The sequence below is a fragment of the Hyperolius riggenbachi genome, chromosome 1, assembly GCF_040937935.1.
Source record: "Hyperolius riggenbachi isolate aHypRig1 chromosome 1, aHypRig1.pri, whole genome shotgun sequence".
Classification (NCBI taxonomy): domain Eukaryota; kingdom Metazoa; phylum Chordata; class Amphibia; order Anura; family Hyperoliidae; genus Hyperolius; species Hyperolius riggenbachi.
The window spans coordinates 411630901-411656202 of NC_090646.1; the positions used below are offsets into that span (position 1 = coordinate 411630901).

Sequence of the window (25302 nt, forward strand, 5' to 3'; positions counted from 1 at the left end):
CTCTTTAACACTTTTTCCAGGTTTCTTTGCATCTGTTTTAATAATAAATGAGCTCCACTGACTGTAGAGATATAGGGTTGTTCTTGTACAACATGAAAGTGGTAATATTGTCTAATCTAAATTGCACGTGTGTTCCAAGATTTACAGGGAATCACCCGTGTTGCACAGACTTTAGTAGTTCAGCTGGAGGTTGGATAGATATTAATAAAGATGCATCTGCTGCAGTCACCAGTGTATGGTAAAGTGCCATGCCCCGGGGTCTCCCGCCAATGTGCCCTGTCTCGGCATATCACCCCAAAGTGCGACTCCCGTTAGGAGTAATGGCCCATACTTACAGGCTACTTCTGAAGCCTGTCGCTAGCACAAGGGGGCGAGTGCGCGACAGTTCGTCGCCAGGTCCCTCCGCATACTCACGCGGAACAGGGATCAGTGAAGCGACGGAAGCTGTTGCCGACGTTCCTCCCTCCCGCCGGAAGCGTCGTGTATTCTCAATTGGTTGCTGTCGCTAGTCCGCATACACACGCGGACTAGCGACAGTTGCAGCGAAGTTGCGGCGGCAACTGTCGCTATGCGATTGACCACGCCAACCGCCTGGCGACAGCAGCGACGAGCGACGGTTCAGGGTGCGCACCTCATACTCATGGGCAACCTGTCGCCGCAACACGCGCGTGCCACGTGGTTGCGGCGACAATTGTAGTATGGGCCATAAGACTGCTGGTGTGTCCCAAGCCACTGTTCTGCAGCTCAGCATGTTCATCTGTGAAAGCTGTACAGATCTCAGCTGGTGTGCAGATGGGAGAGATTACCTTTAACCATGAGCATGCAGATTCAGCATCCCTTCAATTGTACAGGATCTCTCCTCCCTGTGCAGCAACTGTGCCATTGCAGTAGAGTCAAGGGAGCAGCGGGAGAGAAAAGGGATGCAGAGAATTTTACTTCCGGCTTTGTATAGACTTATAAACCATTGAGACAAAGAGTGAGATGGGACTATACTGTTGCCATGGTTACCAGCAAGTTTCCGAAAAAGTTCTGACAACTGAGGGAAGTTAAAAGATTTCATGGCATTCTTAAATCAGTTGAGTATAGTGATCATATAGGTTATGCAAAATGTTGTACTGAAGTGCCATAACCCTTTAACAGCTGGGCAAAAGTGCAAATCACTTATGTGTAACTAAATGAATAAGACAGAGGAGGAAGGTCACAAATAACCTGCATGCTCATAGCCTCTACACATTCTTTTTCCCAACATCATCTCTAATAAGAGATGAACTAACAGGCTTGACTAATCCCACTCCATGCCCCATTCATAAAATGCAAACATCAGCAGCCTGCTCCGCATAACATTCATAAGTCTCTATTACAATGTGAAGAAAAGAATTTTCCCACCTCACAATGACATGGCTCCGTTCAAGGAAGAGCTAAGCCCCCCCAAAAGTGCCCTCCAGCCTTATTAACGTGGAGACTGGTGAGCAGAACACAGCCATTACATAATCCAGTCCATTAGCAGCACTGCTGCAACTCACAAACCCGCTTCCTCAAAGATTAAACAGTCGGGTTCATTCAGTTCTCATGAATTCATTACACCCCGCAGTGGCAGAATATATAGTGCCAATAACATTTGTACATAGCTGACAATTCAGTTCAAGCTCAGACAATGATCCCATTGTTTGCTTTCCACATCCTGCGCATAGTGCACTATCACCATTTTAATCAAGTAATGAAAAAAATAACTCATCCTGGGCATATTAAAAGATCAATAGTGCCCTCCTGGAGGTATAACAATACTCCTATTTTTCCAAGGGTCAGAATGCTGTAATGCAATAGAAGCAAAGAATAAACAGATTTGTTCTATCTGAGAAGGAAGGCTAAAATAAATAAATAATGGTCGTTTTAAAAAGGCGTAATGGAAGTTTTCACCTTGGCATTACTTATTTAAATGATGATGCACATAGATGTGTTCTAACCTCAATGGATAGCAGGTGCGTCTATGCTTATATCTAGTAACTACAGGGCTTCTAATTGGGTAGAATAGCTGATGAGTTCTACAACTACTACAATTGGACCAGAGGGTAGATTACACTGCAAGGCATTTCTGGTGGTGCTGCTCAGGAAAATGCATTCTCCATTGCCCCCAATGAGGCTGATACACACTCAGGTGGACAAAGGCTCATGCAGGCCATGCAGCCACACAGGGCCATGCCCTATAGAGCCCATGCAGCAGCACTACAGTTAGGGCATGATTATTCTGTAGGCTCTTAAGACTGTGTATTTCTCTTTGCTAGTGCCCCAGTCATACACCAGCATGAAATGTGTGCTACATCAACACAGTGCATACAAAATGTAACCTAGATTTCGTACTTTTATGTTATCGACATTATTTGGATCCAACCGTAATCTAATATGATTATGGCCACTCACATAGGGCCCCTTCATTTATTCAGTACAGGGGCCCAATGTTGGCTTTGTCAGCCACTGTACACACCACAAGCTTGGCGCTGGATCGCGTTGCCAAAACTCCTGCTGCAGAAATTTTGTGGTGCATGACTTGATCGCTACAGAAGTCAAACAGAACGTGTGCAGTGCCAAGGAAGTTGCCAAGACAGCCTGGTGAGCTCCCAATACTATTATTTATATAGTGCTGACATCTTTCGCAGCACTGTCCAAAGTATACACAGGAGTCTCTGTCCACCAGAGCGGCTCCCAATCTAATCCCTACCAAAGTAATTTGTCCATCATAGTCTAGTCATAATTTAGTCTACAAACTTGTTGCATAATGCCCTGGGATACAAAGCAGGGACTCAGCGCTGCATGGAGAGAGGGCTATCCACCACCGCGCTGCCTATGATATGACGAACACAAACTAACGTGAAAATTATTGGATCCGCTGTACCATCCACCGGTTGGATGCAATGGAAAGAGATTGGAGAGGGGCTTTATCAGGTTGGCAGAGCAGATTTTTATACTGCAATCTAAATTTTAATGCATTTTTTGGTGAAATGCAATTGTAAAATTGTGGGTCTTTAACTGACCAAAAATGACTGTGCGGTCTGCTACCTGCTCTGTGTAAGTACAGTGGACTATCCTCCAGGGCTGTGGAGTCAAGAGTTGAGGTAGATGAGTCGGAGCAATTTTGGGTACCCGGAGTTGGAGTCGGAGATTTCATAAACTGAGGAGTCTGAGTTGGATGATTTGTGTACAAAATCCACAGCCCTGGTAAGTATTATACTAAGGAGTCGAAGTCATTCTGGGTACTTTGAGTCTGTTTCATAAACTGAGGAGTCAGAGTTGTACCGACTCCACAGCTGCTAGTATCCCCAGGTGTCAAGATCCATGCAATTCTGACCATCAGCATGGCCACACTGAGCTGGACCTGGATACCGTGGATACCTTCATTCCTCTCTGTCCGCGTTATTGGCATCACTCTCTGCCAATCTTTGCCATCTCCAGTATCGATAGACAAGATGAAGGGTACGTGGGTGAGGAGAAAACCGAGCCACACACTTATACATTGCCACCCAGTGTGGCAAAACAATCCCTCTCCTATCTGAATCTGATCAGAGGGGGCTTGATTTCTACTACACACAGATCAGCAGGACATCTACTTAAGAGTCAAATGAACCACAGCATTGCACTGTTTAATGCAATGCAACGCTAAGGCCAGTTGACCACTGCTCACTCCTGCCCCACTCGCAATCAACAAAATTGTTCTGTTTTGTCTGATAAAGAGTAGTTCAAAAATTATTAAAAAATCAATTAATCTGAGGTGTTGAAGCAATGAGCGATTGAATCTGCGTGGTAAAGAACTGGAAAAGTCAATACAGTGTATGTCACCGTAACATTACAATGTGGTTGGAGAGAGGCGGAGCTTGCCACATCATCCATGCCAAGCTCACAATGACCACCATGGAACTTGTGTGAAGTTTATTTAGGGTTACCACAGGATCCCTTTAAAGTGGATCCATTATGAACTTTTACTCATTGCATAATTGTGTTACTTTCCTATTGTTTATAGGGCATTCCTCAAGCCAAATACTTTGTTTTTGTTTTAATACTCTAATTCCCTATAAACTAAACAAGCCACACCCACAGGTTTTCAAAGAGCCAATGCATTTTCAGACAGTAGCAAGGGCTCATGGGAGCGCAATCTGGGCAGGAGGAGGGGGAGGTATTACTAGCCAGAGATTTCAGAGGCAGAGGGGAGGGGAGAGGAGGAGGGGGGGGGGGGGGTTAGGTTTTTTTCACAGGCTGAGTGCTCAAAATGCAGATAAGCCTGCCTCTGTGTAATGTTTACAAACAACATGGCTGCTGTCATATCACAGGAAGAAATAATCATATTCTATTAAAGCTGTTTGCAGCTAGATTTGCTGTGTAAACTATCTAGACTTTAGATATGATATATAGACAAGTTACTTGTTATAGTTAGCTTTTCATCTCGGATCCGCTTTAAGGCGTAAAGTAAATTAAATGAAATTCAAACTTTGTCAGGTCCATATCACAGCAGGAAACAAAATGAAATCTGTCCCAAAAACAAAACAAACTACAGAAAAAAAAAAAGTTTAGAGATAACAGTGTCAGGAAGCATGGCATAAGCGATTATGACTTCATGCATTTACCCTGGATTAAATCAAAATCAGTATCAATCCAAAGCACAAGCTACATTCTAGAATTCCACCAGGGCTGCATGCAATCTACAGACAACATTGTAATATCTGAACAGACTTTTAACAGGAAAAAGCTTAGGAAGTGTCACTATCTAGAGTGCAGAGCGACAGCTAGCAAATGTTTCCAACAGCCACGCTATCTAGACTCCTCCTGAAAGCATTTGGAAAGATAACTATTCTGGCACTAACAGCTCCAACACAAATGCTACTGCTAAGCGAATGAATAGTTCATACTAAAGTAAGCTCTTTAGCAAAGGAGATCTCCTGTGTGGCTGCCAAGCTTTCCAAGTGCCCATATTACTGAATGCCACAGAGGCATGGCAACTGATTCATCAAACTAATGAAAAAAATGAATACGGTAAGATTTTCATTCATCACAGAGATGTTCATTTTTACAAGCCATTATTTGAGAGTAGTGTATTAAAGAACAACAGGGGTGACAGGTGACATGATGAGATCAGTGATCAGGTATGCAAGTGACAGTTTCTGCCCGGGTCAGACTATAGCATAGCCCTCACTGATAAGGAATTACAGCCCTAAAACACTCTCCTGTCAGTAAATGGCTTCCGAGAGAAGGAAAGAGATAAACAGGATCAATAGGCGGGAGGATAAAGTCTCAATACGTAGACAAGATGAGGTAAAAATACAGTGGGAACCTATCATTATGGAGGGTGGAGAGGGGGGTGGGGACAGTGTAAAGATTAAGGAGGTTGGTAAAAATTAAAGTAGCCAATTTCATGTAAACAAAATTGGTAAATGTGGTGGTAAAAAAATAAAGTGCATGGTAACCAATGCTCGGAGCCTTGCAAATAAAATAGACGAACTAGAGTTCATTCTGAATGACAAAGGCTATGACATTGTGGGAATAACCGAGACATGGATGGATGAAAGCCATGACTGGATAGCTAATTTAAAAGGATACAATGGCCTCAATTCACTAAGCTTTATCAAACACTTTATCAAACATTTGATAATTTACCTCATGGGTAAAATCTAATGTTTAATTCAGTAAGGTGTTATAGAATTATTGAACGTTTTATCGATAAAACATTCAATAAATATATAACACCTTGGTGAATTCAAAATTATATTTTACCCATGAGGTAAATTATCAAATGTTTGATAAAGTGTTTGATAAAGCTTAGTGAATTGAGGCCAAAGTGTTTAGGAGGGATAGAACAGGGAAAAAAGGTGGAGGGGTTTGTCTCTTTGTTAAGAATTCTCTTACAGCTGTCCTCAACGATGAGATGGAGGAAGATTGCGAAGATGTGGAGTCCGTTTGGGTAAATATTCATGGTGGAAATAAAAGTTGCCAATTGCTTATTAGGGTATGCTACAGGCCACCTCTTATTAATGAAGCTGCAGAACTGCAATTACTACAGCAGATTGAAAAAGCTGCAGGTAAAAATGAGGTCATAATTATGGGCGACTTCAACTTCCAGACATTGACTGGAGTATTGAGGCTACCCATTCTGGTAAAAGCAGCAGATTTCTGGCAGCACTACAGGACAATTACTTGACTCAAATGGTAACTGAACCAACTAGGGGGCATGCGTTACTGGATCTGATCATTTCTAATAGACCAGATAATGTATCAAATGTGCAGGTTCAAGAACATTTGGGAAATAGTGATCACAACATGATAACCTTTGATCTGGTGACTGATCGGCCACGGGGCAGCGGGACCACTAAAACTATGAATTTTAGAAAAGCAAAGTTCACTCAAATTAGGCAGGCACTAAGTTTGGTGAACTGGGATAATGTACTACAATGGGAAGACACTGAAGGGAAATGGCAAGCATTTAAACTTATACTCAATCAATACTGCAGTATGTATATCCCATATGGAAACAAAATGTCTAGGAATAAAAAAAGGCCTCTATGGATGAATAGAAAGGTTAAAGATAAAATGAAGAGGAAAAAGAATGCCTATAAGGTCTTAAAACAGGAGGGGACCGAGGCTGCACTAAGCAATTATAAGGAGTGCAATAAAAATTGTAAAAAAGAAATTAGGCAGGCAAAGATTGAAGCTGAAAAACAAATCGCTAAGGATATCAAATCTAACCCAAAAAAGTTTTACAAGTACATTAACTCTAAAAAAAGAAAGGTTGACTGTATAGGACTCCTAAAGGATGAGGATGGGAACTCAATGGTGGATGACCAAGGTAAGGCAGAGTTATTAAATGCTTTCTTTGCTTCTGTCTTCACAAAAGAAACAGCACTGTTGCAAACTACAGAGGCGGAAGAGTCTCAATCTTCTAACTGTAATATTAAATACTTAACGCAGGAAGAAGTGAAGGCAAGACTAAATAAATTAAAAATAGACAAGGCACCTGACCCGGATGGCATGCATCCTCGGGTCCTAAGGGAATTAAGTTCAGTTATAGATAAACCCCTTTATCTTATCTTTTGTGACTCTCTTGCAACTGGCAGAGTCCCAGTGGATTGGCGTACAGCCCACGTTTTCCCATTATTTAAGAAGGGCAAAAAATCTGATCCAGGAAATTATAGACCTGTAAGTTTAACATCAGTTGTATGCAAACTATTTGAGGGGTTACTAAGAGATACTATACATGACTTCATAGTAGAAAATAATCTTATTTCTCAGCATCAACATGGGTTTACTAAAGACAGGTCCTGTTTGACTAACATGCTCAGCTTTTATGAGGTAGTGAATGCTAATATGGATATTGGGAATGCTGTAGATGTTATATACTTGGACTTTGCAAAGGCCTTCGACACTGTTCCCCACAAAAGTCTGGTGCAAAAGTTGAGGATGCAAGGACTGGGGAAGAGTCTGTGTTCATGGATAGGGAACTGGCTAATGGACAGAAAACAAAGAGTTGTGGTCAATGGATCGTACTCAAAATGGGAGACTGTTAGCAGTGGGGTCCCACAGGGGTCTGTTCTGGGTCCATTGCTCTTCAATTTATTTATTAATGACCTAGTAGATGCAGTAGTGAGCAATGTTGCTATTTTTGCAGATGATACAAAATTGTGCAGAATCATCAACTCTCAGGAAGATAGTGTCATATTGCAACAGGATCTGGATAGGATGGCTATATGGGCACATACATGGCAGATGAAATTCAATGTTGACAAATGTAAGGTCATGCATTTTGGACGTACTAATGGTCTAGCACCATACAAAATAAATGGGATACAGTTGGGGACATCAAACTTGGAGAAGGACTTAGGAGTACTCATTGACAACAAGTTAAATAATCGTACTCAATGCCAAGCAGCTGCAGCTAAAGCTAACAAAATTTTGGGATGCATTAAAAGGGAAATAAAAACTCGAGATGCTAGCATAATATTGCCCCTGTTTAACTCTCTAGTAAGGCCACATCTGGAATATGGAATTCAGTTCTGGGCACCACATTACAAAAAAGATATTGCAGTTTTAGAGCAGGTGCAGAGACGAGCAACAAAATTGATGCGTGGGATGGAAGGTCTCACTTATCGAGAAAGGTTAGATAAACTGGGTTTATTTAGTCTAGAGAAAAGACGCCTTAGAGGGGATCTAATTAACATGTATAAATACATCAGAGGGCAATATAATACCTTGGCGGATGAGCTTTTTGTCCCTAGGCCTTCTCAAAGGACTAGAGGACATGATCTGCGCATGGAGGAAAAACGTTTTAACCATTTATTTAGGAAAGGGTTCTTTACAGTAAGAGTGATTAAGATGTGGAATGCATTGCCACAGGAAGTCGTTATGGCAAACTCTATACCTGCATTTAAAGGGGGCTTAGATGCTTTCCTTGCGTTGAAAGACATCCATGGCTACAATTACTAGGTAATGCCTAATGATGTTGATCCAGGGATTTTATCTGATTGCCATCTGGAGTCGGGAAGGAATTTTTCCCTTTAGGGGCTAATTGGACCATGCCTTGTAAGGGTTTTTTCGCCTTCCTCTGGATCAACAGGGATATGTGAGGGAGCAGGCTGGTGTTGTACTTTATACTGGTTGAACTCGATGGACGTATGTCTTTTTTCAACCAAAATAACTATGTAACTATGTAACTATGTAATTCATAGATTTGAGCTCTGACATACTTCAATGAAGGTGTCATTGAGTAGAGGCAATGAAACAGTAAAAACTAGTTTTAAATATAACTCATTACTGTGGGATACCTAAAAAGAACAAAGCCAGTTTTAGGAGAAGGATAGATAGGATTATTTTTTTATCCATTTTCACATCAGATGTGTCCTTTAATTAATAAGCTCTCAGCTATATGAAGAGGTACTGGGGGCCTAGATGGTGTAGCAGGGCAGACATTACAGGTGTAGCAGGGCAGACATTACAAATGGTGGAAATCCACTTTTGAATCCACTTTAACCTGGTGCCAGGAATAGATTCAGTGATGTGTGGCTGCGCAATCCACCTCTCCCTCTATAAACCATGTAGAATGTAATTCCTCAATACTGGTCCAGGCCCAACCTCATAGAGCCATATCAATCCATACCATGCACTGATGAGGACCAATAATTCTGAAACAGGCTGTATGCATGTACGATTGGTGTGGCTCTTTAAGACATATTAGCTACATGCTTACCATACACCAGCGGTTCTGGATGTGCAGCCTTGCTTTCTAGGGGCAAGTTGAGATGATCTGCATATTCGCAAATGATGCATTGCGAGAAACCCCAGTTGCTCATTTACAGCTAATTTATTGCAAATACCTTCTGTTTTGCATCTAAGTAAAAATTACCATCTAATTCAACGTGTCTAGTCACCAAGTATCTTGAAGCAAACCTGTGAAAAAAAAACCTTAGATAGATACTTACCAAGGTAGAGGGAAGACTCTGGATGATCCAGAGGCTTCTCCGGTCTCCCTTCACTCCGCCACTGCTTGCCAGGACCCTCGGCGGTCCGTGTAAAAGTGCAGTCCTACTCACATGCACAAGTATGGCCCAGGTCTGTGCAGTATGTGTACAAGTGTGGTCCTACTCACATGCACAAGTATGGCCCAGGTCTGTGCAGTATGTGTACAAGTGTGGTCCTACTCACATGCACAAGTATGGCCCAGGTCTGTGCAGTATGGGTACAAGTGCGTTCCTACTCACATGCACAAGTATGGCCCAGGTCTGTGCAGTACGTGTACAAGTGTGGTCCTACTCACATGCACAAGTATGGCCCAGGTCTGTGCAATATGGGTACAAGTGCGTTCCTACTCACATGCACAAGTATGGCCCAGGTCTGTGCAGTATGGGTACAAGTGCGTTCCCATTCAATCTTCAAGAAAAAAGCAGTTAGCGTGCACCTTCCGTCTTAAAAGTAGATGATTTAATGCCCAAAGATAGACAGTACATTCTTAATTGCAAGCAGGTTGTTCATTTCATCATACACTGACATCCCCGGATGGGGTAAACAAAGCCAGGCAAATCTTACGTGACCGTTGGTAGCAGGGGTGTGCGGGTGGGAGGTGGGTGGAGGCTGTAGCGGTGGAGCGACGGCCGTTTCGCGTCTGTCTGACGCTTGGTCACGCGTACCACTGTGAAGTGCGGAAGTGAAAGACCCGATCTATAGCGGGGAGAAATCCCCGCCTCTTCCGTAGGCGTCACTTCCTGGAGTCAAAGGCTAGTTGTGCATGGAGCGCAAACAAGACACAGCACTGCAAAAAGGCGGAAGTGAACCGCCCTGTCGTCAAAGGAACGCACCTAAGCGGCCCTATGGACGCCAAATTATAGGCGAAATTGCCCTGGGCCGCTAACGTCAGTGGGAAAACCGTCCCAATATACATTTTAAAACACTAATAGGGCGGAACAAAAATTTTTATCCACTGATGGATGCGTTCGGACAGCCATTGCAGCGCTATGCCATTGGTGCGGTTCCAAGACAGTGCAAGAGTGTCTTAAAGTGACAGTGCATATTAAAACCAATAGCTAAGGAAAGCTGAGCGATTTAACAAATATTATGTGGACATAGCAGGGGGCATATGGCTACAAGGGATGGTACATAAATTACAAAGGACCCAGATCGTGGAGATGGGAAAACGGCCTGATGTCAGACATGGTATAGAAGAGCAGCGCCCACCAAAACATAAGAATTTATCAAAAATTCATTACCAAAAAAATTGCAACTAACGGTTTAAAGAAATTGTATTAATGTGAAAACCGGTTTGCTAAGGTGAACGCTGTTAACTCCCACCATGCCTGGAGGTCATCCGCTACGTCTACCCAGGTCCTACAGGGGGGAAATCTTTAATGTTCCATACTAAGGCCATTCCAGTAATTAACTGCAAATGGTATTGGAACATAATAATAATACCTAGGAAATAGAGGGTAAGGGGGGAGAGAGAGAGAGAGAAGGAGGAGGGGAGGAAAGGAGGGAAGACAAAGAGTCCAATGGGCCAAGGGTTAGTATTTTCATGGGTCGAGCATACAGGATAATTCGATCCTATCGTTAAGGCCTAAAGGGCCCATTGCTTCAGTTTTCAAAATGATTTTTGTTTCCTTTCTTAATAATAGTTTTTCCCTATCTCCTCCCCTTCGTGGGACATTTTGTTTGTCTATACCAGCAAAGCGGATCACTGATCCGTCTCCACCATGGATTTCTCTCATGTGTGTTATAAAGCGGGTACAACCTTTGCCTGATTTAATTGAGGCAATGTGTTCACCTACCCTAACTTTCATAGGGCGGGTGGTTTGCCCAATATAGAAGAATTCACAAGGACATAACATCACGTATACTACAAAATTTGTCTGACATGTAAAGAATTCCTTCACTCTAAACCTTTCTTTGCCAATGCGAATACATTTGTTCGGGTTAATACTATCACACAAATTACAATGTCCACATTTGAAGTTTCCTACTGGGAGAGACATACTTAACCAGTCTTTAGTTCTCGGACTTGTGAATTCGCTACTAGTTAGCCAGTTACTTAAGGTGGGTACCCTTCTGAATGCCACCCTTGGGGGTGTTTTGGAGATGGTGTCTAAATCAGAGTCCCTAGTGATCATTGACCAATTTGAAAATATGGTTTTTCTAATCTGTTCTGCCATTGGGGAGAATTCAAACGTAAAAGTGGTTCTGCTGTTTCCAGCTCTTGATTTCTTATTTGGAACTAGTAACGATTGTCTCTCTTGTTTTTGTGCTCTTTGTTTGGCTCTTTTTAACAGTTCCTCATTGTAGCCTCTTTGTAAAAATCTTGAGGTCAATTCATCTGCTTGGATATCAAAATCTTCTTCATTGCTGTTATTTCTCCTCAATCGCAGGTATTGGCCATAAGGTATGGCCTCAATCACATGTTCCGGGTGGAAACTGTGTGCATGGAGAACCGAGTTGGTGGCTGTTGCCTTTCTGTGTCCCCTACTGATTAAAGTGTTGTTCTCCACCACCAATTTCACATCCAGGAAAGTGATCTCATATTCACTCAATTCGTGAGTAAATTGCATATTTACTGCGTTTGTGTTCAAATATTGCATGAAGAGTAAAAATTGATCATTTGATCCCGACCACACCACCAGGACGTCGTCCACATACCTCGACCACTGTCTGACGTACCTCCGGAATGGGTTCTGCTCCGAAAGCACGGCAGACTCTTCCCACGCCCCCAAGAAGAGGTTAGCATAGGAGCATGCCACCGGGGTCCCCATGGCCGTCCCCGACACTTGTCGGTACCACTTGCGGTCAAACAGAAAGGCGTTATTCGCCAATACAAATTCCAGACATTTCAGAATGTACTCTATGTAATCCGCATCTTTATTAGTGCGGGATAAGTAATGTCTAACCGCCGCGACACCGAGTTGGTGCGGGATACGGCTGTACAGACTGACCACATCAATCGTGGCCAGTCTATCTCCGGGGACCCAGGTGGCACGCTCCACCATTTGCAACACCTCCAGTGTATCCCTCAGGTGAGAGGGGACCCCAACTAGTAGGGGGCGCAGGAGGTGGTCGAGGTATCTGGACAGCCTCTCAGTGAGAGATCCACAGCCGGACACTATGGGCCGTCCCGGGGGCGCGGTCAGGGATTTATGGAGTTTCGGTATATGATACCAAACTGGCCGACGTGGGAAGAGTGGTAACAAATCATTGGCTAACTTCTTAGGGAGGAAACCTTTGTCTACGCCTTCTCGTAACAATGTATGCAATTTCTTCTGATATTTTAACGTTGGGTCAGATGGCAGTGGAAGATAGGTATCTCTATCCTCCAACTGTCTTAGTGCCTCATCTCGGTATTGGGTTACCGACATAATTACAAGGTTACCTCCCTTATCTGCCTTTCTCAATATGATTTCTTGATTGTTCTTTAACCATATCAACGCTTTCCACTCTTCTTGTGTAAGATTAGATTCTGCCTCTTTATAAATTTCAGCTTTGATATCTCTCAAAGTATTTTCAAAAAAACGTTCAAGGGTTGACCCTGAGGTGGTAGGGAAAGCTTGGATAGATCTACAGGCCCTAAAAGACGTCACATCTCCCAATTTGAGATTTCGTGCTTCCGTAACTGGTTGTTCATCATTGAAGTTGGATTCTTCTTCTAAATCTAGTAGTATTTGCAGTATCTCCTCATCCGTGGGGTTCGACCGAATCTGTGGAAAAAATCCCAAAATATCGGTGTCATTATCCCCTGTCATTTGAGGGATGCTGCTGAAGTCTACATTAATCCTTGTCCTTAAACCCTCATTGGGTGTCTGTGCCTGGGCTGTCACCCCCTGGGCAACATTGACATCCTTTATCATTGGGGAATGGACTAGACTAAATTGGTTCAAACTGGCAAATTTGTGTGCTATAACCAATTTACGCACAGATTTAAAAAGGTCAATTGTGAATGAGACAAAATCAAACCCTTTGGTGGGACAGAAATTGAGTCCTTTTTTCAATAGGGAATCACATTCTGTAGGGATAGCAACTCCTGAAATATTTAAAATTTGCAAACTGTTGTCTTTTTTAGTCCTGTTTGTTTCAAGTAGTTGCAGATTCTCCTTTGTTATTATTGTTGCATTGTTTTCCTCTTCATTTTTGATGGCTTCGTTATACTCGCTCCATCCCATCTGACCGCCTTTAATCTTTTGGCTAGACTTTCTTCTTCCTCCTCGTCGGACTCTTCCCCTAAAGGGGCCGATCCCCCTGCACATTCTTGTACTTGAGATTGACTTTTCTTTAGATTTTGATCTCCTTCTTTCTTTTTCTTATCTTTATTTTTGGGATTCTTTTTAGGATTTCGTTTATTCACTGGAGTCTTACTGTCTTTGTTTTTGTCGTTATCACTATCAGACCCTGAGTCGGTAGTCCAATATCCCCTACCTCTGGGGTTTCGTCTTATTGGTGCAGGAGGCCCCCAACTAAAAATTTTGTTACTATCAAAGTCCTCCCTATCCCTATAAAACTTTCTTAGTTTTCTTATTTTGATTTCGTCCTGTATCTTGAGTATTCTTACTTCGATTTTTGTAGTAACTGTGTTGTATCTTTCAGGCGCTACTGATGCTTTGAAATTGTTTCTAGTGTCCTGTAATTCGTCTGACACTTTGTTGTACTCTTTAATCGTTCGGGCCAAGACGATGTCCTGCAGTCTTTTGACGTAGTCAAGATGAGCCGTCGTCCAATCTTCCACAAATTCCGGGTCTTCTCTGTATTCAGAGGGTTCTTTGTAAGATCTAAAACCCCTGGCCACTATGCCTTCCCTTTTGTACCTCTTCAGTGTAGCTACTGTCCAAAAAAGCTTGGTTTCCTGTTCGCTCAGCTTTCCCAGCCTTTGTTCCAAAACCTTCGCACCCACCTCCTTGTTTGCTTGTGTCGACTCTGCAGTATTGGAGAAGAACTTATTTAAATCTTCTCGTCCTTCTGCTATTTTTTCGCTCACTAAATTACACAAATCGAGGTCAATCTCAGAATCTTCACTTGGTAATTCTTCATTAACAATGGTCTCCTGCTCATTGCTAGCAGAAGTCATTGTGGGGTGCTCTACACACTATGCCAAAAGATTACGGTATACACATGAAAATGTTAAAGTAAGATAAGAAAATGTAGGTGTGTGGCACATCCCATAGGAAATGTATGTACACTTGAGCCGAGCTGTATAAGTGACACTTTTTAATATGCACTGTCACTTTAAGACACTCTTGCACTGTCTTGGAACCGCACCAATGGCATAGCGCTGCAATGGCTGTCCGAACGCATCCATCAGTGGATAAAAATTTTTGTTCCGCCCTATTAGTGTTTTAAAATGTATATTGGGACGGTTTTCCCACTGACGTTAGCGGCCCAGGGCAATTTCGCCTATAATTTGGCGTCCATAGGGCCGCTTAGGTGCGTTCCTTTGACGACAGGGCGGTTCACTTCCGCCTTTTTGCAGTGCTGTGTCTTGTTTGCGCTCCATGCACAACTAGCCTTTGACTCCAGGAAGTGACGCCTACGGAAGAGGCGGGGATTTCTCCCCGCTATAGATCGGGTCTTTCACTTCCGCACTTCACAGTGGTACGCGTGACCAAGCGTCAGACAGACGCGAAACGGCCGTCGCTCCACCGCTACAGCCTCCACCCACCTCCCACCCGCACACCCCTGCTACCAACGGTCACGTAAGATTTGCCTGGCTTTGTTTACCCCATCCGGGGATGTCAGTGTATGATGAAATGAACAACCTGCTTGCAATTAAGAATGTACTGTCTATCTTTGGGCATTAAATCATCTACTTTTAAGACGGAAGGTGCACGCTAACTGCTTTTTTCTTGAAGATTGAATGTTGACGTGACTTTTCCACTATACACAGCTGTGCACACGTCCACCATACCAGTCGACGGAAAAAGCAAGCAGGCAAGGTACAGGGATCAGAATCAATATATTGCAAAGTGTCACTTATACAGCTCGGCTCAAGTGTACATACATTTCCTATGGGATGTGCCACACACCTACATTTTCTTATCTTACTTTAACATTTACAAGTGCGTTCCTACTCACATGCACAAGTATGGCCCAGGTCTGTGCAGTATGGGTACAAGTGCGTTCCTACTCACATGCACAAGTATGGCCCAGGTCTGTGCAGTACGTGTACAAGTGTGGTCCTACTCGCATGCACAAGTATGGCCCAGGTTTGTGCAATATGGGTACAAGTGCGTTCCTACTCACATGCACAAGTATGGCCCAGGTCTGTGCAGTATGGGTACAAGTGCGTTCCTACTCACATGCACAAGTATGGCCCAGGTCTGTGCAGTATGGGTACAAGTGTGGTCCTACTCACATGCACAAGTATGGCCCAGGTCTGTGCAGTACGTGTATAAGTGTGGTCCTACTCACATGCACAAGTATGGCCCAGGTCTGTGCAGTATGGGTACAAGTGCGTTCCTACTCACATGCACAAGTATGGCCCAGGTCTGTGCAGTATGGGTACAAGTGTGGTCCTACTCACATGCACAAGTATGGCCCAGGTCCGTGCAGTATATGTACAAGTGTGGTCCTACTCACATGCACAAGTATGGCCCAGGTCTGTGCAGTATGGGTACAAGTGCGTTCCTACTCACATGCACAAGTATGGCCCAGGTCTGTGCAGTATGGGTACAAGTGCGTTCCTACTCACATGCACAAGTATGGCCCAGATCTGTGCAGTATGGGTACAAGTGTGGTCCTACTCACATGCACAAGTATGGCCCAGGTCCGTGCAGTAGCATGGAGCCGCTCGTACACTGTTGGATTACACTGGCTCTGTGTGCTTGTTCAGGGCCTATGGCTAAAAAAAAAAAATAGGGTCCTTTTTCACTTTTTTTTCCAAAGCCAAGCTTTGGCCTAAATGAACACAATGAAAACAAACACACAACAACAGTACTGCCGTTTAGGATCAAATCAGAATATGATCACTGTTGCGTGTATATATTAGATTTTACAATATACTAGTGCAAGTTAAAGAACAAGGATATAGAGGAATCCTCCGCCAAGCAATCAAAGAAAAATACTGCAAAAATAGCCAACCCATTAAAAGCTCAGAACCCTGGAGCCACACTTGGCCTTTTTACACTTAGGGCCTGTTTCCAATACATGCGGTGCGATGCGGCTACATAGTCGCATCGCACCGCAGCAGAACTGTAACCAATCTATGGCAATTGAACAGTTTCTATTGCGTGCTGGTTGTACGGAGCGATTTGAGAATCTGCAGCACGTGCCCTGTCTCCCTCAGTCACTTCCATATCGGGAGATGCGGAATTGATGCGACGCGGCTAGGGAGCCACACTCACATAACTTCACAAGTTGGTACGGGCCCTTAATCAGTTGCTCTCAGTTAAAACTGAAAGAAAAACAGATTTTCAAAGTAATGCCTATGTTTTCCTATGGCACAGTTCATACTATACGCATATTAACTGAAAGCTTTTTCACACTGCACTGATATGGAAAAACGTGTACCAACGCGCACTAACACGTACTAACGCATACCAATGCATTAACTGCAAAAGGGCCCTTATAGTCAGAGGAACAGCAGGACAGCGGGGCAATGTGCATTGCTTAAAAGGAAATAAATGTGGTAGACCCTATAAAGGTGGCCATACACTGCTCGATTTGCCATCAGATTCGACCAACAGATAGATCCCTCTCTGATCGAATCTGATCAGAGAGGGATTGTATGGCCACCTTTACTGCAAACAGATTGTGAACCGATTTCAGCCTGAAACCGTTCACAATCTGTGGTGGTGGTGCTGTTTTAACATGGGGTAATTTAATACAGCTGAATAACGAGGAAATCTGCATCTCACACACAAGCTAATCAGTTTACACAATAAAATGAGGGAAAGGAGGGCTAGGTCACCGCTTTACACAGATATACTAATGAAGCCCAACATATTTTAAAAGAGCGTGATAGAGAATGTAAAAAAAAAACAAAACAAAACACAACCACAAGTAGTTTTTAAAGAAATCTTTTCCAAGCAGTGCTGTACACAAAGTTCAATGAACCACATGAAGGAAATGCTGACAATACAAATGAGTGTTCAGGATGAACGCTGAATAGAAGCCAATAGGAGATGTCCTTCGGCCTTGTGCCAATACCCCATTCAGTGAATACACTGGCCTGCACTGCTGACACTTCTGCCTTGGCTCTCAGGAATGCCTTTTTGTAATGCCACTCAACACCATTCACTAAACTCCAGGGAAAACCTTCACGGGTGCAAGGGGGACACCTGTGTACACAAGCTGGAAATGACCCATTCAGCCAGAACACAAAGATAATAACTTCCATAAATAAAATGCAGTAAATAGTTACCATAGTAAAAGGATCTGAACAAACTGGCTGTATAGTTAATGAAAGTTGTTGCAATGTCACAAGGGTCAGATAAAGGAAATATGATCATAGGCTCTGCATGGTATCCAAGACAATTCACTGCATATAGATTGCTGGCTGTCAGTCTTCCTACACAATGCCTGTCACTACATTTACAGGAAACATCACATACAGACGCACACAAAAGACTGCATATCATGTTACCACAGGAGAAAAAACGGCTCATGATCCAAGGATGGCCTTATGCTGCTCAAACCATACATATTAAAACATGCATGAATATTAAAAGCTGAAATCAGCAAATATATTAAATTTAACACAGGTACAAAACAGATTAGAAAAAAAAAATTCTACACAATAACAATTGGCAGTTTCTGTCATCATCAGTCATGTCAGCTATTCAGGTCCTGCATCATTGCATAATATTGTGACAAATTGTCTCCACACACTAGATGGTTCTTGGACAAGGCAGATGGCCGGGGACAGGTTTGGAGAGAATCTAGTTGCTGGATCATCACGTCCAAATGCTGGCCAAAGCTACTGTCCTCCTTACCTTTTCCGCACCCATTCCGCTATAGTCACTCAGCCTCCCTGCATAGCAGAGAATGTGTTGCTAGCCTGTGGGTCTTCACACATATGAAGACTGTTGCCTGCAGGGGTCAGGACTTAATCCCTCAGGCGCCAGTCCGTGTGCGATTCAAGCCACAGAAGATATTTAAAAAAGGGACTCTGAATAAAACTCAAAAATGCCAAAATAAATGTACCTGGGGATTCCTTCAACCCCTCGTGGTCAGTGAGATCTCTCTGCATCTTCTGGGCTCACTCTATTCTACGCCTGGCGGCTCCGTTAGCCCAGCGGCTTTATGAGGAGTCGTACGCAACTGCACGTGTGTGGCCCCTCCACACACCATTTGACATGAGCGTTCAGCGCATGTGCGGTTTACTCTTTTGAGACCCGTGCGTGCAGAGAGCGCTCACGGCGATGGATGTGCGGAGAGCCCCCAGCAGAAGAATGGAGGGAGCCCAGAGGATGCCAACGGAACTCACTGCCTACAAGGGGCTGGAGGAATCCCCAGGAACGTTTATTTTGGCATTTTTGGGACCTCTTAAAAATTAAAACACATTGTTTTACCTCAGTTATTCTCTACTTACATATTGCATGAAAAGGGAAAGCAGAGGTGTAAAAAGAAATGGTAAAAAGTACCCAAAACTAATTTTTGGGGGTTGCAACCTCATTTAGGCCCAGTTCACACGAGCGTTGTTTTACGGAGCCGGACATACGGATCAGGCCAGCTGTATCCGGTGAAAAACTGTCCGTTTTACAGGCAGTGTGTTGTAAAACGTCCGTTTTCATTGGTTCCTATATGCTGCAAAACCTTTTGGTTCCGTTCCGCTGAGCGAAATGGTCTGGAAAATTGGGTCCTGCAGCAGTTTTTTCAGCGGAACGGACCACGGATCTGTACGGCCGGTTCCATTGGCAAACGCTAATGTCAACCGGGCCTTAGGCTTTCACTGTAGTTCATGTCCCTATTGGAGGAGAATTTTTTTTTTCTTCCTTATCCATACAGGAAGTACGTTTTTTCACCACAGAGTAATGTCACCACGTGTCAGTGCTTGACATGCGGCAACATTACTATGTGGCAAAAAAAGAAAAAAAAAAAAAACCCCGCCTCATATCACATCTGAGCACGACATGGGCGAATTAACTGTCAGATGCTTGTGGAAAAGAGGTCACAGGAAGCACATGAGCATTACTGCTGGAATCACCCGGTCAATAAATCACTAATTCAAGGCGATTATCCCCAAGCAGAGTTCCTATTCAGCCCCTGCCTATTTCAGTTCAAGGTGATTAGCCCCTAGCAGAGTTCCTGTTCAGCCCCTGCCAATTCCAGTTCCAGTATATCAAACAAACATTGGCAAATCAAAAGAGCATCACTATCTTTATGCCAAGTTTACACTGAAAAGCATCTTTATAGCGTTTGGGTGTGTTCATACCAATTAATACACTCATTTGAGCTCGGTTCCCACTTGCACCGGAGCACGTGCAGCTAGTGGGAGCAGACAATGTACCAGTAATGTCCACTCTGATGGTTCAGCTGTAGCCCAGGGCAGATGCGTTACCACCATAGGCTATATGGTATATGCCGGTATTATTGCAGACTGCATAGAAGTGTGGTCCGCTTACTGCAACAAGCTTACAAGTGTGAATGGCTCCTATACGGTAGAGTCCCGATTATCCGTAACTCAGCTAACCAGCACAAATCGCCGGCAGTACTCAGTGATGAAGGCCAACTTTTGGATTCCACGGCTCCCCCAAGGTAAAACTTGCAATTATTATATTTTAACATTTAATACAGCATTCATGGTATGTATGTAGCATTGGGTACAGTACTGTATTAGCTAGGCCTATTTTTAACATTGCTGTTCAAGCAACCAGAAAGCGCACTTATCTGGCATCAGCCGATCCCCATCAGTGCCCGATAACAGACTCTACTGTATATAAAATAGCAGCCAGTCACTGTCAGTTTTGTAATGAGCGCAGAACTGACAAAAAGAGTCAGTTCTCAGCGCAAGTGGAACAAAGCCTTAAAGGAAATATCGGAGGTACAACAAAATTTAAAAAAAAAAAACTACTTACCTGGGGCTTCCTCCAGCCCCTGGCAGCAACACCAGTGTCCCAGGATCCCGTCCATTGCTGATGCCAACATCACCAGGTTGGCATGTTCTGCAGCTGCGACGCATGCAGTTGCACTCCCATGCCAGGGAGCATTCTGCACCTGTGCAAAACGCTTCAGGCCACATGAGCATAATTGCAAGGCATGCAGAAGATGTCGACCTGGTGAGGTCACATCTGCAACAGAAGGGATCCTGGGACACCGGAGCTGCGGCGAGGGACAGATAGGCTGCCACAGGCTGGAGTAAGCCCCAGGTAATTAGATTTTTTTTAATTTTTTTTTTTAAAACTTCAGACCAGTCCTTTACAGCTTATCTGGATAACTGTACAGTGCGTTTTAGGAATTTTTACTCAGTTTCTTCTCCAGGCGCAGAACTGGTTCACAACAGTGATCTTACATGCTTAATTTTGAAAGTTTGCAAGGAAATCTAAAGCAGTTAGTCATTAAGGTACTGTATTAACTAAGCAACTTTTGTTGTTAAGACTTCTGATTTTCTCCATGACTACATTTCAGACCACATAAAAAAGGGATTTAAAAAAAAACAGGGAAAAGCCTCATTGTGAAGTTAAGTTTTACAGAAAAAAAAAAAGGTATACAGTCTATAGAAATTTCTATAAAACAATACAGGTTTCAGAACAGAGAACTTTTCTCTGGCTAGACAGCTGTACAATAGGTGATGTGAGCCTGACAAATAAAGAGGAATAGTTTCTCCAGTTGTTCAAACAGCTTGATCTTACAAGCAAACAGCACAAGCAAACTTCAAACCAGCGTCCCAATACTTTCCATGCAAGTGTCACCTGTTGTCTCTATGCTTCCAGGTGGCGGCTATCCACAAAGCCTGCCCTGCAGCCCACCATCACTCCTATGTATAAGGGGAGTGGAATTACAGGATGGCTCCAGCACTCCGGCTGGCTGCACATTCTGAAGGGGCAATAAAACAGCCTACAGGAGTGGACATGGCAAAGCAAACTTTCCCAACGTGCAGCCCATCAGCAGCACTCACTGCACAGCTTGCGAAGTGGCGTTTGCTGAACTTCGCTTCCAGCAAGCGGACAAGGCTGTCATCAGTCGCGACCCCGTGCCCGGCTACTGGGCAAAAGTCACAGCAACAATTATACGTAAGGAAGCTAAAGGTATTCCATTCACCTTCATAGCGATTCCACCCACCTCCAATCATCCCCGATCAGGCACTGTGTGATGGGAGCAATCCAAGGCGAGGGCAGCCCAGACAAGCCGCCTGCGTGACGAGAAATCCAGCCCGAGGCGCTGATAATAATGACGGTACAAAGTTTAGTGGAGCATCCTCCGCACCGTACAGCGTGCACCTCTCCCTCTGTTATCTGTAACTGGAGGAGACACAGGGGAACTGCGCATGCGCACAGCCTCCCTCCTGTCCTGGTCAGGATCACTCACATGCTGCTGTGTGTGGGGGGAGGCTAGGATTAGCATGGACTCAGCACAAGTGCTAGGAGAATCTCAGCACCAAGGTGGCCAGTGGGCACAGGCATAGTGAGGACGTTTGTAGAGTGATATCATATCTGATTTCTTTCACAAGAATCAGACGTTTTCCCCAGTGCTATCATGTGCTTCTGTCATACCTCCAGTGGCGTAGCTAAGGAGCTGTGGGCCCCGATGCAAGTTTTACAATGGGGCCCCCCTAGCACTCTATACATAACAACTGATACGGCACACCAAAACTTGCCAATGGCTACTACAGTGTCAGAGGTGAAAGAAGGGGATGGGGAACAGCTTGTTAATGATTACTGCTATCCATAGCACCTATAAAAGTGATTATTATGAGCACAGGACAAATAGAGTGCTAATACTGTAGTTGAGGGAGGGCCCTTCGGGGCCCCTCTGGCCCAAGGGCCCCGATGCGGTCGCTACCGCTGCACCCCCTATTGCTACGCCCCTGCATACCTCACATCTGTCCCTCTTTTGGAAGCAAATCCCCCTATCATAGGCAAACGCAGGGGGGGATTACAGGTGCCCAGAATCCCCCTTTAGACCAGGGCCAGAGCAGTGTCTGGGGACAGGCAAAAGTTGAGACACCAGAATATCTGCAGGCATCCTGCAGCTCACAGCACTGCCCCCTTTCATTCTCTACTACAGTTGACTTTGGATGTACAGAGTATGGAGCAGCTCGGGGGCACTTAACAGAGAGCCAGGTATGAGCACAGCCCTGTGCCCTGCTGTGTGAGTGCTTCACTTTCCCCTTCATTACTAATGTCACCTGTCCTCATTATTATTTGTATCCATACTGCTCCTGATTGATCCCGTTGTTGATTGGGAGCAGATCGGACATGTCTAAAATAATCCTTAGATCCTGTCAGTCGGACGAGAAATTGCATTGTGTGGTAGTACCCAGCATGATGTCCTACCATATTATTACACTGTATTCTGCGTGGCTGAGGGAGACCTTTTAGGAATCCCCCCCTTAAAAATCCTGGGTTTGCCCCTGCCTATTCCTCCTTTATTCCTGGAGTAAGAATATAAATGTACCGACTAAAAAATGGTTAAATTGCATACCTCCCAACTTTTTAGATGAGAAAGACGGACACTTAAGCCAAGCTCCTGATTACACCCCTAGTCATGAATACCATAAAGATTTCATAAGAAAAATATGTTGTTTTAAAACTCAAAGGACACCGGTCCTTTCTATCCTGGTTCATTTTCCTTATTATTCTTCTTTATTTGTCTTATTATGCTTTCCATATTAACATTTGAAAATTAGAAACATAGAAATTGAAAAGATGGGAATAAAGTTTAGAATCAAACACAATTTTCAGTAGAGAAATACATATATTTACATAGAAAAAGGGACAAATTCTTGAAAGAGGGACACATGAGGAGGAAAGAGGGACAGGGTTCCCAAAGAGGGACTTTCCCTCCAAAAGAGGGACAGTTGGGAGCTATGACATTGTGTAAAATGGTTATGTACAAAACTCCAATGCTTGCCTTACATGGGACGATAATGGGTGCTAGTCTAATTGAGGGGACCCAGTGGGAAACCTCATAAACCAAGGGTTGCTCCCTGCTTGAGGCAATTTGGTCACCATCACTAATTTGTAAGAAATAGGGGGCCATTAACCTCTAAATATTGCACATCAGGAGCCTCGCCTTCAGCCGCAGTGCTTTGGAAACTTTAATAAACCTATTTGGTTGGTGTAAAACGGATACAACAGAGGCGCCAAAAAAGAATAACAACGTTTAAAAACAGTTTAAAAGTAAGGGGGAGGGTGGATGCACCTCCCTCAGGTAAATAATGATCAGGCCAATTGAGCCGTTATGCATACAACATTAAAATTTATTAAGATAAGTCTCCAAATGTGCAACGCGTTTCACGGGCCTAGAGGCACTCTGTTGCTTTGAATGAACAGCTTTGTGTTCTCCGCACTTCATTGCCTGATGAAGCGGGATGTTGGCCCGTGAAACGCGTTGCACATTTGGAGACTTATCTTAATAAATTTTAATGTTGTATGCATAACGACTCAATTGGCCTGATCATTATTTACCTGAGGGAGGTGCATCCACCCACCCCCTTACTTTTAAACTGTTTTTAAACATTTTTATTCTATTTTGGCGCCTCTGTTGTATCCCTGTTTTACATATATCTAGTCCACCCTTTGGTGGAGGGGGTTTCCCCTACCTTTTTCTATCTATGGAGAGCGACAATTTTAACCTGAGTGGGGTCAGGTCCTAATTCCCCCCACCTGTCTGATCAGTGGTTGCCTTTGAGGTGACCCATACTTGTGAGTATATTTCTTACAATAATCCAATTTTTCCGGTCTTATCAAAAATACTACGTTAGATTGGGCTCTAGGTTTCCCATTTTTTTCCATTTGAGCACTATTTGGTTGGTGGTATGGATAGTGTTTCCTGCTGGGTCCCTTATAGCCTACAAATTAGTGGTTGTGACCAAATTGCCACAAGCAGGGAGCAGGAGTTTGTCTGTGATGTTCCCCTCAGCTAGACTAGCTCCCGATAATGGCACAGTAATTTTATGCCAAATGACTGATCATCACTCCCTGATCAAAAATCAATCATAGTGTAGTGATTCATTTTACCCCCTTGTGTATGCATAGCGTGCAGCCAGTAATTGCTGGACAGGAATTCACTAACTGAGTCTCAGCTACCGTGGTACAGATCCTGGGTCTGCTTGCAGCTGCATGGGTTGCATTCCCAGTATTAACACCACTGAACTCTGTAAAGTTCTGCTTAACCTGTACCTGTAAAGTGTGCCTGAGCCAAAAATAGATGTAAACATTAACCACTTGAGGACCGCCCCCAGCCGATGGGCAGCGGCAAAGGCTGGGCCTAAACGACCGCATCCTCCGGCAATAGGCTCCGCCCACCCACGTCGTCAACCCGCCGGCCAGCCAATCGGAAGCGCCGGCTGGTTTTTAATCCGACGATCGCCGCATAGGAAGCGTATAATACGCTTTGTAATGTATACAAAGCGTATTATACAGGCTGCCTCCTGCCCTGGTGGTCCCAGTGTCCGAGGGACCACCAGGGCAGGCTGCAGCCACCCTAGTCTGCACCCAAGCACACTGATCTCCCTCCCCCTGCCCCCTGATCGCCCACAGCACCCCTCAGACCCCCCCCCCCTGCCCACCCCCCAGACCACTGTTTGCACCCAATATCCCCCCTAATCACCCATCAATCACTCCCTGTCACTATCTGTCAACGCTATTTTTTTTTATGCCCTAAACTGCCCCCTGCTCCCTCCTGATCACCCCCCACCCCTCAGAT

General features: G+C 44.1%; 1 protein-coding gene across 3 annotated transcripts in view; it reads right to left on the reverse strand.

The window, feature by feature from the left end:
• The window catches only part of KANK1 (KN motif and ankyrin repeat domains 1), a 233116-nt gene extending 211232 nt beyond the window's left edge, over nucleotides 1-21884 (reverse strand). The window contains exon 1 of one of the 3 annotated variants that reach the window (XM_068235912.1): nucleotides 21715-21884. The gene's annotated coding sequence lies outside the window, so the exon portion shown is untranslated. Of the gene's footprint in view, nucleotides 1-10056; nucleotides 10218-21693 lie in introns of those variants that run through there. The other 2 variants (XM_068235903.1, XM_068235919.1) reach the window with 2 other exon arrangements.
• Between the last annotated feature and the right edge of the window lie 3418 nt (nucleotides 21885-25302).